Source organism: Vipera berus (assembly GCF_964194415.1).
Source record: "Vipera berus genome assembly, chromosome: 1".
In the NCBI taxonomy this organism is placed as follows: Eukaryota; Metazoa; Chordata; class Lepidosauria; order Squamata; family Viperidae; genus Vipera; species Vipera berus.
This window is the reverse complement of record NC_138202.1, coordinates 44808691-44814851: the sequence shown is the minus strand read 5'-3', so window position 1 is coordinate 44814851 and position 6161 is coordinate 44808691.

Here is a 6161-nt window from a genome sequence, read left to right as displayed (position 1 = left end):
AAAGGTGGAATAAAAAAATCTAAACTTTATATCTTATATACTTTATACCTTATATATTAAAACAAACATAAAACAAAAGCAAGTAAACAAGTCCAGATATCCTTGCTGATATTATATTACATAATGGGTTATGTACAGCTACAATATCACTGCAGAAGATAGATAGATAGATAGATATACAAGGAGATGCTAGCTGACATTGTTTTATACACCATGGAAATTCTACAATTTCCACAGTAATCTATCCAATTTTTTATTTTGGTCCCAAACAATACCTATTGTCTATTATGAAAATCAAGTAAATGCTTGAATTGTTCCATTACAATAAGGGAAATCTAAAAATTTGATTGGATCAAGTTCACAATCACAAAATCAAATAACAAAATATTTGCACCAAATCATTTTTCATTCAATGGTTCGGTGATTCCTTCACCCTACCTATCTTAATTTTTTTTTTAAAAAAGGGGGGGGGCTTGCTAATAGAGCAACAACAGGGATGTAAAAGAAATCTGTCCAGTGGAGAAATGGCACACTAATTTGTGACATTAAATAAAAACTGCTACCTTAAAAGACACACTGCTGCATATGACACCATACAACTCCTTGAAATGAAGTTTGCTTTTGAGATGACCTAATAAGACTAAGTGCCTGGCAGCAAGAATAGCTATGGATGCTGAAAGGCCTCATCAGGGAGGCTGGACAGCAGAGAATTGCTGCAATCCATCTTTGTAATGAAAAACAAAATGCAGCACCTTTTCTTGACCAAGCTCTGCTAAACATACCATCTAGGAACTTATGACAGGCTGTAATGGTGAAAAAGCAGAGTTAATACAGGAAAGCCAGGGATGAAAGGGATGAAAGAAAAGCCTGCTGATTGAGACAACATGTTTTATGTCTTGGAGAGTGACAGCTTAATTTATAGGCAAACTGAACGACTAGTTCCCATATATCAGCAGGGCACAACACGCAAAGACATTCAAAGGATCATCTCAAACCATTCAAAGATTTAGTGTTTCTACAACATGGCACAAAATCTGTAAAATAGTAGTAGTAGTAGTAGTAGTAGTAGTCGTAGTAGTAGTAGTAAAGTAGTAAAGTTGGAAGGTACCTTGGAGGTCATCTAGTCCAACCCACTGCTCAGGCAGGAAACCCTATACCATTTCAGACAAATGGCTGTCCAGTCTCTTCTTAAAAACTTCCAGTGCTGGAGCATTCACAGCTTCTGGAGGCAGCTTCTGATTAATTGTTCTAACTGTCAGGAAGTTTCTCCTTAGTTCTAGGTTGCTTCTCTCCTTGGTTAGTTTCCATCCGTTGCTTCTTGTCCTGCCTTCAGGTTCTTTGGAGAATAGCTTGACTCCCTCTTCTTTGTGGCAGGCCCTGTGATATTGGAACATTGCTATCATGTCACCCCTCGTCCTTCTCTTCATTAGACTAGGCACACCCAATTCCAGCAACCGTTCTTTATATGTTTTAACCTCCAGCCCCCTGATCATCTTTGTTTTTTTATTGTTTTATTTATTATTTTATTTTGAAAAACATTTTAATGCATTACTGATCAATTATCTGATTTTGTCTATTATAATATATGGCTGCAAGGAATGATATTTTTTTCAAAGCAACTTCTAATATAGCTTGAACATATGTCAGTCTGACCACTTAGATAATGCAAGCTACAGAGATGACATGATGTCTGCACTGCTTGCCAATTGCTTTATCAGGCACAAATTAAGGTTTTTGACATTGACCTTCAAAGTCCTAAATGCTTTGGTTCATCTGTCTCATTATGAACCTGCTTGCAACAGAGATCCTTCTAAAATGCCCCCATAGCCTGTCTTCTGGCACTTAGCGGAAAGCCTTCCCCTGTGATATACCCTTAAGAGCGGCGTTTCACTTCCATTTCCTCGGTATTTAGAAAATCTGTAGACATAGTGCTTTCAGCAGACTGTTTCTTACATCCTTGTAGTTTTCATGGCAACTGTATCAAAGAGGTTTATTATTACCCTTTTCCAATATGGCTTCTCCACTTATGAATGTTGAAACGGTTTTCCTGCACAGTTGGAGGATTGGACTAAATGATCCTAGAGGTTCCTTTAATTCCACTTATAATATCTGGGAAGAGAGATTACAAGCATACTGTAGATATGATCTTCCCTACTGGTGTTGACTGACCATACATTTGAAGCCTTAACAAGATGGCTAAAGAGTGGAATGTAATGAATCATCCTAGCTGCATGAATACTTTTACTTCTCACCATCCATGCTCTTCTCCAATTCTATTGCTTCAGTGCATTTCAGCCAAAAGTAAAAGATTCATAGGAATGAAAAGGAATTTATTTTGTTTGACAGTAGGTAGTTATGCACAATTCTCTAACGTAATACAGCGTAAGAAAAAAAAATCCAAATCTCCATGAATATCTATTTGAAGCAGAACATTAGAAAGTTATTCTGAGATTTATTCTTTCCTGCCCTTCTTATTTTTGGCAAGCCAAAACATTGCAATATAATGTTGCTTAACATTTCAGTATGTGCAATGAAATCCACTTCCAGCATCACTGAATCATCATGTTATTCAGTTAATATTCAGTTATAACTCTTTGAAAAATTAAAGCATCAGCACTATATTTCTTTCCATAAGAAAACTTTCCATGTTGAGTTCAATATTTATAGAAGTTGCAGCTGCAGACACCAATATTGGCTGTAACTTATATTTATATCTTGCCATTTTAAGAAGTTCAAAATAGTATATGAGAATGAATGAGTATGACTAATTAGTAGGATTAATTCCTATTTATTAAGTTGACTAATAAAAAAAAATGGGGTGGGAAACAAGGGGAAGAATTTTCTTGGTGGAGAATATCTAAGCTCAGGTCATCCAGGCCAATTCACAGCTCTTCTGACTGCATTTCCTTCTTCTATATACTTAGAAGAAATACTGGAAGAATAGAAAAGGTGCACTATAGCTATTTCCTTATAATTTAAGTTTTCAAAAAGCTTTTAAAGTACAGTCCCTTCATATCCAGCCCAATGAGGCCAAGAGGTATAGAAAATCTCATTTGTTGAGGTCAATATTCTGACAATAAAGGCAGAGATCAAATATGGCTTGGCTATGGAAGAGGTAACTCAAGCTATTTCCTCACAATTGATTTATAACACTATCCACCCTTCCTTGAGTCAGCAGAAAACAATGCCCTCATAAAACCAGCTGTCTGCATCATCAGTTCTCATTCTCTCTCTGGTGCATCTACTATAATTCCCTTCCAAATTCTTTTGGCCAAATTTTCAAGTACACTATTTATAAGAATATGTCTCTCTCTCTCTCTCTCTCTCTCTCTCTCTCTCTCTCTCTCTCTCTCTCTCTCTCTCTCTCTCTCTCTCTCTCTCTCTCTCTCTCTCTCTCTCTCTCTCTCTCTCTCTCTCTCTCTCTCCTGTCCACTTTCAGCATGTTGACAGAGAGAGAAAATCATACAACAGCTAGGCACTGCAGCATGAATGGACTCAGCATTGCAGAATTCTACAATTTGAAAACTCAATGCAAACCCCTTGAAGATAATTCATCTATTTTTCCTTCATCTGGGCATCTTGTGAGTTACAAATAATGCTAATGTCAGGGTTCCAACTAATGAAACCCAATAAATCAGAACTCCAAGGATTGAGGTTTCCTCAAAGAACATGTTTATTAGATCTACAATATCAGCACAGTCAAAAGTGAAACCAACTCTAAAACTCTCCTTAGGGATTCAATATAACTAAATGTAATATTTCCCTCTCCTCTGCTATGCCAGGGCTTTTCAGCCTGTGGTGCGTGTACCACCAGTGGTACTTTGGCATGTGGCAGGTGGTATGCGACTGTCCTAGAGAAGTGTAGTGGGGGAGGGAAATGAACTGAAGCAACCCAAGCATGAGGGAGAGGCAGCTATAGCTGCAGGACTGTTGGGACTCAGCAGAAGCCCCAGGAGCACTGGCAGGGCTCCAGCTCATTGGCACTTCCGGAAGCAGTGCAGAGCTGGAGGTGAACTGGACAAAAAAAGGTGGGGAGAGGATATAAAAGGAGGTGGGTTTGGCAGGAAAGTGGGAAAAACAACAGGGAAAGAGAAGGGGATGGAGAAGAAGCTGTGGAAGGAGAGCTCAGCAGGCAGGGAAGAAAAGGAGACAGGGAAGAAGAAGCAACTGTTGCCAGGAGAATGCAATCAGCGCTAATGAAATGAAAAGCTGGGAGACAAGCATGTCGGAAAAGAGGTTGGTTTATTTCAGAAGCCAGTGGGTTCCTGGTCAACTGGCAGCTTGATTGGGTTACCATAAGGATTTTTGTACAATTTTTACAGCGTTTTGTAATTCAGATGCTTCTTTGTGTGCTTTGGTTATTGGAATATTTTAGTCTGTTTCACAAAGGCTAGCAATGAGTCCAAAGTGTTGGTTTCCATAGGTTTAATCCCTTTAAACAAATGAAATTAGTTTTACCCCCTTATCTTGAGTCTGTCTATGGCTTTTAGCAAAGTTTTCTTTGTAGGTAAACAGGCTTAATTTAAGATTATCACTTTTCACAATTGCCAGAACCTGGTTGCTACATTGTTTAAACTGAGACACGCCTGAGGCAGCTTAAAGGGAAAAAATGTAGTCAGTGTTTCTTTATTCTGGGAGGGTTTTGTGAGCCTTTCTTGCTTTGCACTTGATTCCTATGTCTTTAGGGGTACAGTGAAGGGACTGGGGGGGTACATTCTTACTACACTGTGGAATGATTGCTCAGAAGGCAGGGACAAAGAAGAGGACAGGGAGAGAGGAAGAAGGGCTGACCTGCCAGCTGGTAGTGGTGCATATTAATAAATATGGATAAATTCATTATACATTTTTCAGTGCAAAGAGAAAGTGATTCAGCAAAGGAACTGCCATCAAAGAAATTAAAACCAATATTTATTTATTTGTTCTATAGTTTGTAACATTTTATTAGATTGTAGAATAAAATACAAAAGCAAATAGTAGGACACAGTGGGGAGGAAAGGTGGGGGAGTGAGGGGGAGAAGGGAAAAAGAATAGACTTCCTCTGTTGCAGTAGAAGGAAGCTGTTACCATTGCATTCACTTGTTCAGCAGCTCCATTCCTACTCAGATGAAAAGCCAAGCTAAGACTCTGGGTGGATCCAATCAGCTTCATGAAGTCCCTCCAGAATTTTGTTGTGAACTAAACTCCTCAGTGTGATTTGATTCTTTTTGGTGCTCCATGGAGCCAGTAGATATGCTTTAAAAACAGTTTTGCCAGTTTCTGAATGGAAGGAAGACCAGGACAGGCTACAAAGTGAGCCTGCTTTGAGACAAGGTCAATAACAGTCCAAATTATGGTATTTTCAGGGAGCTCTACAATGAAGTCAATTGCAATTTCCTCCCAGGGCTGGGATGGGTCTACTACCTGCTGTAACAGTCCAGGGAGCTTTCCTGGTCTTTTTTTCATGGTGGCACAAATTGCACAGCTGTTAACATAGCTTTCAATGTCTTTTTTCATTCCTGGCCACCAGAACTGCTGTCTTACTAAGTGTAAAGCTTTTAGAAAACCCAAGTGACTGGTTTGCTTGGCATCATGGCTTTACTGCACTGCTTGGACCCTGAGGGTACTTGGAAGGTACAGTTTGGAACCAGGCTAATTCATCTCTATATGTCAACACTTGTCTGCTGTCTTTGAACCAGGGGTCAGATTTCAGTTGAGTTCTAAGTTTTGAGGTTAAGCTTCTGTCAGGGTGGGTGGAATGTTTTTGAGCTTGATGTCTAGTGGTGATTTGAGAGACTTTTTGTGGTGAGGGGATGATAGCATTGACTACCTCCTCACAATGGTTCTTGTATTGTGGCATTCTAGACAAGGCATCAGTTAGGAAGTTCTTCCCTCCCAGAATGTACTTTAGAGAGAAGTTAAAGCAATTGAAATACTGTGTCCATCAAATCTGCTTAGAGGATAACTTCCAAGGGGATCTAAGTGCCTCAAAGTTCTTATAGTCAGTCCATACTTCAAATGGTATCTTACTCCCCTCTAGGAAATGGCGCCAGGTTAGCAATGCCCATCGCACAGCAAATGCTTCCTTCTCCCATACAGCCCATCACCACTCTGTATCAGTGAGTTTCCTGGAGGTGTAAGCACACAGTTGCAGGTCTCCCTTATAATTTTTCTGAAGAAGAACT